Source organism: Cebus imitator, unplaced genomic scaffold, assembly GCF_001604975.1.
Source record: "Cebus imitator isolate Cc_AM_T3 unplaced genomic scaffold, Cebus_imitator-1.0 Scaffold127, whole genome shotgun sequence".
NCBI classification, from domain to species: Eukaryota; Metazoa; Chordata; class Mammalia; order Primates; family Cebidae; genus Cebus; species Cebus imitator.
This window is the reverse complement of record NW_016107442.1, coordinates 3,636,843-3,646,090: the sequence shown is the minus strand read 5'-3', so window position 1 is coordinate 3,646,090 and position 9,248 is coordinate 3,636,843. Positions and strand designations below refer to the sequence as shown.

Genomic DNA, 9,248 nt, shown 5'->3' with positions numbered 1-9,248 from the left:
TGTATTTTTTGAATTGGAGTGTCGCTCTGTTGCCCAGGTTGTATTTCAGTGGTGCAGTCTTGGCTTACTGCAACCTCCACCTTCCAGGTTCAAGCGATTCTCCTGCCGCAGCCTCCCAAGTAGCTGGGACTATAGGCACGCACCTCCATGCCCAGCTGATTTTTCAATTTTTAGTAGAGACAGGGTTTCACCATATTGGCCAGGCTGGTCTCGAACTCCTGACCTCAAATGATCCACCTGCCTCTGCCTCCCAAAGGGCTGGGATTACAGGTGTGAGCCACTGTGCCTGGGCATCTTTTTCACATTTTTCTACTGAGTTATTTGGCTTTTTCTTATTGATTTAGAGACGTTCTTGATATATTCTGGGATACTAATCCTTTGTCAGTTATTTGCATTGCTGTTCTCTGCGATAGTTTCTGGTTTGTATTTTCATTTTATTTATGGTGTCTGTAATAAATACAGCATTTATATCCTCCACCTGCAAATGTATATGTTGAAGCTCTAACTCCCAGTGTGATGGTATTTGGAGATCAAGCCTTTCATAAATAATTAGGTTTGGATAAAATAATGATGGTGGGGCCCTCATGATAAGATTAGCATCCTTATAAGAAGACACACCAGAGAGCTTTCTCTCTCTCTCTCTCTGAGGCGTGAGAACACAGCAAGAAGACAGTCATTTGCAAGCCAGGAAGAGAGCCCTCCTCACCAGAACCCAATCAGGCCGGCATTCTGATCTTGGATTCCAGCCTCCAGAACTTGATGATAAAATGTCTGTTGTTTAAGCCACCCAGTCTATGGTATGTTGTTATGGCAGTCTGAACAGACTAATACAGTGTCTTTATGTACGGCATAAGATAGAGATTTAATTTTACATTTATTTTTTTCATTTGGATAACCAGTTGTCTCAGCATCATTAATTGAAAGGTCTGTTCTTTCAATTATTTGTAGGGTTGTCTCCTCCAGATATCAATATTCCATACATGTATGGGTTAGTTTTTTGGCATTCTATTTTGCCGCATTGAGCAATTTGTTTATCTCTATGCTCATAAGTTACTATCTTAATTAAAATAATTTCACAATAGGTTTCGATATTTGATAGAGCAATGTCCTGCACTTTATTTTTCTTTTTCCGGGTGTTTTACTAGTCATGGAACTTTATGTAGCCATATGAATGTTAGAATAAGCTTGCTAAATTTCCAGGCAAAAAAAACCCATTGAGACCAAAGAAAAACTTTTTGTTATAAAAAATTTCTAATATACATAAAAATAAAAAAGAATAGTATATTGAATTTATCAATATATCAATTAACTAAATTTAACAGGTATTAACATTTCCAATATTGCTTCTCAATTTTTTTCTTCACCGAAATATTTTAAAGCAAATCCCAAGTGTCCTGATATTTCTCTCCTCTATATTTCAGGAAGCATCTTTTTAAAAGAGGAGGCATTTTCTTGTATATCCAAGAGACCATATTATGCCTAACAAGAGTAACAATAATTCCTTTATAAAATTTAATATAGTCTATATTCAAATTCTTCTAACATCCTCCCTTCCTTTTTACAGATGATCTGTTAACATCTAATACAAATAAGATGTTCCCACTGTATTTGGATGTAATGTTTCTTAGGTCTCCTTTAATCTAGACAGTTCCTTCACCTTTTAAAAATGTCATTGGCCTCTTAAAAAAAGCTAGTCACTTGTCCTATAGAATGTCTTACATTTTGAATATATGTCTAATTGCTTCTTGGAGTATCCTTTACCTTATTTCTCTATCTCCAAAATTTCAGATTTAAAGTGTTGCTTTAATTCAGGTTCATGATGAATGTAATGACTGGTTGTATCACTTTCAGTGATGATAACCAAAATCACACAAAGTGAGGAGAAAGCAGTTTCTGAAAGGAAAGGATGCAGAGAAGATGGCAAAAATGTGCAAGAGAGTTTGCGTTTGTGCTGATGCCACATAATGGGACATCTATGTGCAAAGCACAGAATAATCGTGAGAATGTGATCATACAGAGAAATCAGGAAATTCAATGAGCCTAAATCATAGTTTTCACATTTAGAAATAGTTCTAGAAGAGGAGATTGAGGAGAAATAAGGTCAAAGAGGAGCACATGGGCCCCATAACATAAGGTCATGTATGTCATACTAAGGAGTGTGCACGCTCTCTCTAGAGGCACAGGAGAGAGACTAAAATTGTTTAGGGTATAGTGAAATGATCAGATTTATATCTTGGAGGGAGAACTTTGGTGACTGCGTCAGGGACAGAGGATTAAAGAGAACAGCCCAGAAGTCAGGAGACTTGTTAAGATGTTGCAGTGCTCTGAATGAGAAAAATGTAAAGAGCTCAATAAGGCTACGGTAGTGTAGCTTCCAGAGAACAAGATGCGTCTGAAGGATACTGAGGACTTAGAAACCCTAGAACCTGTTAAATTATGTGAATCAAGGATGACTCCCAGGCTTCTGGCTTAAGCTGTCTATTCGCTGCCAGTTTCAACTAGAACATGTCTTCCATCCATGAGGGTAGGAACTAAATTGAAATCACATGCATCCATCATTGGCCAATTCAGAATTACTAGAGGGCAGGCTTTTCTCCTGCCAGGTTCTGGGGATAGGCACTAGCATATTATATCTGAGGTTCAGGAACCTCAGTTTTGGAATTCATTATCATACAACTATTAGTTAACAACAGAGGAATGGATGACCTAATTCAAGGAAGGGGTGTAGAGTAGATTTTGAAGACAGCCTAATTCAGACCCCAGGAGAACAACAGCATTTGGGCAATGAGGGAAGGAAGGAGAGCTGAGTTACTGTGGTCAGACTAGTAGGAGGAAAAATCAAAAGAGAGTAGTAGTATGGGAGTTAAAGAATAAGAAGCTTTTAAGAAGGAAGAGGCATTTGTCTGCTCCGGCTGCCACAGGAAGACATCACAGACCAGGTGACTTAAGCAAAATAGACACTTATTTTCTCACAGTCTAGAGGCTGAAAGTCCAAGATTAAGGTGCAAGCATGGTTGGATTCTGATGAGGGCTCTCTTCCTGGCTTGCAAATGGTCACCTTCTCTCTGTGGTCCTCACATACAGTCATATTGGAGTTTAGAGTTTTAACATATAAATTTGTTAAATTTGCTCTGGAGTGGACACAATTTAGTTCATAACAGAAGAAGTAGCAAATATTATCAAATAGAATAGAAAGGTCCAGAAAAATGAATACTAGATAGTTATCTATTTGATTTGTCAACAAAAATGATATTTGAGACATCAGAGAAGGTGGTTTCCATAGAATGATGGCATAGAAGACATTGCTGGAGGTTGATGGGTACATAGAATTTGTGAATGTAGACGCATAAGCATAAATTATTTCTTTAAGAAGCTTGGCTGAGATGGAAAATAAATATAGAACAAAGATACAGGATATAGGACAATAGTTGAGTCTTGAAGATTGGATAGAATTAAGATTGAAGAAAACAATGGGGTGAAGATGCCAAGATGGAGAGGCATGTCATGGTAACAGGTACAGAGGTGAAAACATAAATGGTCTATTATGGTCTAGTGAGTCATTATTGTACTGGAAAAATTTATTTTTGTAAGACAGTGGTCAGGGGCTAGATGTAGAAAGATAGTGTATTTATAGTCTAGGGCTGCCATAACAAAGTACCACAAACTACCTGGCTTACACAACAGAAATTTCCTTTCTCACAATTCTGGAGGCTAGATATCTGAGATCAAGTTGTTGGTAGGATTGGTTCTTTCTGCAGGCTGCGAGGGAGAGCTGTTTTGTGCCTCTGTCCTAGTTTCTGGTGGTTTGCTGGCAATCTTTGGCGTTTCCTGCAGCTGCCATTTCCTTGTCTCCCCATCATTTGCTCTCTGTATGTGTCCCTTTTCAAGTGGTGTTCCTTTTATAAGGACAACAGTCATATTGGATTAGGGGCCCACCCTATTTCGGTATGAACTCATCTTAAGTAATTATTATTATTATTTGAGATAAAGTCTTGCTCTGTCACCCAGGCTGGAGTGCAGTGGTGTGATCTCAGCTCACTGAAACCTCCGCCTCCCAGGTTCAAGCGATTCTCCTGCCTCAGCCTCCCAAGTAGCTGGTACTACAGGGGTTCACCACCAGGCCCAGCTCATTTTTGCAGGTTTAGTGGAGATGGGGTTTCATCATGCTGGGCAGGCTGGTCTTAAACTCCTGACCTCAAGTGACCTACCTGCCTTGGCCCCCAAAGTGCCAGGATTACAGGTGTGTGCCATCACGCTCAGCCATCTTAAGTAATTATATCTGCAACAACCTTCAAATAAGGTCACATTCTGAGGTGCTGGGGGTTAGGACATCAACATATGAATTTCTGGTGGGGGTAGAGGGAGGAAAAAATTCAACCCATAACATAGTTTGAGACCACAATATGGAGGGCATTAATGGACATTTGAGACTTTTACTTGTTCCATGGGTAGCTTTGGAAAGTTTTTGAAGAGAAGAGTAATATGATTGAAGAGATATTTCAGGAAAATTAATTTGATAGCAGTGCTTTACGAGTCAGAGAGTTATGATTGAAAGCTAACTTAAGCTTAAAAGTAATTTTAAGCTTGGGTGCAGTAGTTCATACCTATAGTCCCAGCACTTTGCGAGGCCAAGACGGGAGGATCATTTGAATCCAGGGGTTCAAGACCAGCCCGGGCAACATAGTGAGACACTGTTTCTACAAATAATTTAAAAAATTCGCTGGGCAAGTTGACTTGCACCTGGTCCCAGCTACTTAGAAGGCTGAGGTAGGTGGATTGCTTGACTTTGGGTGGTTAAGGCTGAAGTGAGCTGTAATCATGCCATTGCACTCCAGCCTGGGTGACAGAGTGAGACCCTGTCTAAAAATAAAATAATCAAAATTATTGAGGGGAAGAATATGGGGAAACTCACATCAGGGAAGCCTAGAGAATCAGTCTTAGATTCTCACAAGACCAAGTGCACTCCAGGGATCTAGGTAGAGAGATTACAGAATTGCCATAATACATCACCTTAAATAAATTAGATACAAGCATTTGCAATTTTGCATTATGTCTGCTCAATATTTGTATTTCAAGAGGAAACGTGTAATAGTTTACCTTAGGTCATGGATCTGCTTTTGGAGGTTGGAGTTCACCTTGATCAATAGTCTTAGATGCAATGAAGAAAAGATAATTATCTAAGAAATGGGGGTACTATTACTAAATGAGAAAATGTCCATGAAAATGTTCACAACAAATGTTTAGGGGAAAAGCAAAAGATGGAGCCTGTGAGATTCTAGCACTTTGGGAGACTGAGGGGGATGGATCACGCGGTCAGGAGATCGAGACCATCCTGGCTAACATGGTGAAACCTCGTCTCTACTAAAAATAAAAAAAATTAGCCAGGAGTGGTGGCACACATCTGTCGTTCCAGCTACTCAGGAGGCTGAGGCAGGAGAATTGCTTGAATCTGGGAGGTGAAAGTTGCAGTGAGCCGATATTGCACCACTGCACTCCAGCCTGGGTGACAGAGCGAGACTCCATCTCAAAAAAAAAAAAAAAAAGTGTCATATGGGGCATATGAGAAATTGGACTAGAGTGAAGAAGATACCATGAGGAAAGTTTTGATAATACCCAAAACCAATTGATAATGATGAGGGTAAACAAGTGAGTGATTTAAGGATAATGACAAAAACAAGGTGGTTAGGAGGGAAAGCTAGTTTTATATGAAGGTGCAGGAAGATTTATTGGTTTTGGCTGCTCACGACCCAAATACTCAAGCCCTACTGTGTTTATTAATTTTATGTGTCAACTAGACTGGGCTGAACATTATTTCTGGATGTGCCATAGAGAGTATTTCTGGATGAGAATAACATTTGAACTGGGGGACTGAATAAAGCAGATTGCCCTCCCCAATGTGTTTGGGCATCATCCAATTTTTTGAGGGCCTGAAAAGAACAAAAAGGCAGGGGAAGGGAGAATTTGCTGTCTCAGTCTCTGTGCCTGACTGATTGAGCTGAGATATTAGTCTTTTCCTGCCCTCAGGGTAGGACTTGCACCATCAGTGCTCCTGTTTCTCAGTCCCTTGGACTCAGATTGAAACTACACCACGGGCTTTCCTGGGTCTCCAACTTGTAGACTGCAAAATTAAGACTTTTTAATTTCCACATACATATCCATCTCTGTAGAATCTGTCTATCTATGTATCTATCTGATATATTTTGCTTTTTTTGGAGAAACCTGACAAATATGCCTATATCCACCAATGGGAGCCAGAGTGTGTGTTCAGGAGCAGATAATCTCTTTCCAAGCTTCTGCATACAGTGGCTAGGTATGTGACCTAATAGTAGTAGGTATGTGACCTAAGCTAGGTCCATTGGATACACTCATCTGGAACTTCAGTTCTTGAGGAAGCGATGAAAAGGGGCGGTGGACTATTTTTTGTGGCAGAGTTGAGAGTCCAACCAACACCTATTTATGATAGTGTTTGGTGGTGGTGGCATGAGGGCAGCATCTTCAGCAGCCTGGGTCTGTGGTGAGGTATGCCTATGTTTTGGCTCCCCTTGGTTTCTGCCTGTTTTCTGAAGTTCATTCTCCAGCCCTCCCACTGATCCTGGGAGCTGCCCACATAGCTTTCCAAAAAATTCATTTTCTCCTTCAGCTGAGAGTTTATTTTTTTGTTTGTTTGGAAAGTTGGATGATGATTTACAGAGGCTACAGTGGGGTCAACAGTGACTGGCATTTTAGTCATGATGAGTGATAGCAAATAGCATGATAGTCACACTGGAATGTCTAGAGCCAGCTGGATAAGCACAAGGAGGGCATAAAAGGACACAGGAATGAAGGCAGATTTAGTTGTTATCTACCTAGATGTGATTAAGGCAGTTATGACAGTGAATGAGCTTGCTGGGGAGAGAGTATGATGAGATAAAAGAATGCCAAGGCCTACTCTTTGGGTTAGCCCACAGTGGGAGAATGGCAGAAAGAAATGAATATCAGCATTCACAAAAGTGGGTGGAAGGATGATACAGTTCAATGATGTAGATGCTAAGGAAGGAGAGAAGTTCAAGGAAAGCTGAAGGGTCAAATGCATTGTGAAGTGTTCAAAGAGAATGAGAAATAAGTATATATTTTTAAAATTTGTCAGTTGAAGCATTTAAAACGTTTTAAATATCAAAGTAAAACATAACCTATGTGATATGCCGGCTAGTTGGCAGGTCCTGTGATAAGCACTATATGCATTATTATATGTGAAATAGATAATATTATTTAGTAAAATAATGTGCCTGTGTTCACATGGCCAGTAATTTGCAGATCTGGAATGAAAATGTGTTTGTAGGACACCCCATTATAGTTAAAGATATGGTTTGACTGTGTCCGCACTCAAAATCTCACCTTGAATTGTAATACCCATAATCTCTGTGTGTCAAGCAGAGACCAGATGGAGGTAATTGAATGATGAGAGTGGTTTCCCCCATGCTGTTCTTGTGGTAGCGAGTTCTCACACGATCTGATACTTGTATGTTTGGTAGGTACTCCCTTGTTCATTCTCCTTCCTGCTGTTTTGTGAAGAAGATTCCTTGCTTCCCCCTTGCCTTCTGCCATGATTGTAAGTTTCCTGAGGCTTCTCCAGCCATGCTGAACTTTGAGTCAATTAAACCTCTTTCCTTTATAAATTACCCAGTCTCAGGCAGTTCTTTACAACAGTGTGAAAATGGACTAATACAGTTAATAAGCTTGGCAAGATGATGATAATTTAATAGACACCTTAAACCTGGCTGTTTAAGTTCTATTAAGCCTTTTGATCTAACATCTCTGGATATAATATCTCATTCCCTTTGCTATCGGGTCATTTGTACCTTGTACTACTTTAGTTTCATGCTACTGGAACTTTGCCATTTATAAATGCAGCCAGATATGACTGAGTTTAAAAAAACAGGCTCTGATTGCTTTTTGAATATTTGGATTTAAATAATTCTTAGCATCAGAAAGTTCACCAAACTTGTAAAATATGGAAAATTTTTTTTTTGTTTTTACGATTTAGTTTTTTTGACTTAAAAAATTTTATGTAATATTTTCAACAGTTTTCTCACAATTTATCAAAAAGTCATCTATGTGATTTATTTAGATGTACATATACAATATTTACATACATGCAAAATTTATGTTTCTGACATCTTTAATGCAACATTAAACTTTTAAACCTATAAAGAGGTAAAACATCCAGAAGTCATCATTTCCCTTGCTTTTTTCCTCTCCCTGCCTTACTTTCTAGCATGATAACTTGTTCTGGTCCTAACGTTAGATTACCTGAGTTTAACTGTTGGCAGTGCCACTTTTTAAGTGTTTGTCTATCAGTAAAATACTCAACTACTCTGAGCTTCCATTTCCTCATCTGGAAGTGAAGATGATAATCCTGCGAGGACTGAAAGAGAAATATTGGGTTCAGCCCAGAACAGTGTTCAACTTACACATAGTGGCTCTTCATTAAATGCTGAGTATCTTTATTCCAGATTATCTCGAACCCTAAACAGCAGGCAGAGAAACTTGTTTCCTGGTCTTGGCATGAAGTTTGTTGACATCCTTCAAATTTCTGCTATCATCTCTTCCTCCTGCTGACTGCCTTGTCTTCTTCATGTTTCCACATGTTGCATTTTTTCATCAAAATATGACTTAAAAGCATTTTTGTGTGGTTAACCTAACTTCATGAATATGACCATTTCATTAACTCAACAGTTTTCTCAATTCTTAAGCAAATTGTATCTCATAGTCACGTGTATTTAAATTTTCTTTGTACATAAAATTTTATGTGTTTTCAAGTTGTTTTGTCCACTATTACTTTTTGTTGTTACAACATGGTGGTAAGATAGCTGGACTGGATTTGGGAGACTTAAGTTAAAATTCCTGCTCTGATACTAACTAGCTGTGTTCCTTTGGGCAAATTGCTTATGCTGTCTGGGTCTTATTTTCAACTTCTGGAAAATAGGGGATTGGACTAACAATAAACATTGAATGGTGTCTGTGTGCTAGGCAATGTGTCAAGTACTTTTCTGTCACTTTTTGCAATGACCTATGAAATAGGCTCCATAACTATGCTCGTTTTACAATATGACCACTGAGGCTCAGACTGGCTGAATACTTTGCCTCGGTTTGTTCATCTAACATTTGAACTTGGACTTTTAGAGCTATAATAAGCCTAGGAGATAATGAATTTCTTGGAATATAAACTGATATTCTGGTTTTTTTTTAAGAAAATAATTCTTATACAA

At 38.9% G+C, this 9,248-nt stretch overlaps 1 long non-coding RNA gene across 1 annotated transcript in view; it reads left to right on the top strand.

The window, feature by feature from the left end:
* LOC108312618 overlaps positions 1-7,691 on the top strand; it is a 23,876-nt gene extending 16,185 nt beyond the window's left edge. The window contains exon 3 of the long non-coding RNA XR_001828716.1: positions 7,630-7,691. This is a non-coding gene — a long non-coding RNA (uncharacterized LOC108312618). The remainder of the gene's footprint in view (positions 1-7,629) is intronic.
* Positions 7,692-9,248: the final 1,557 nt, after the last annotated feature.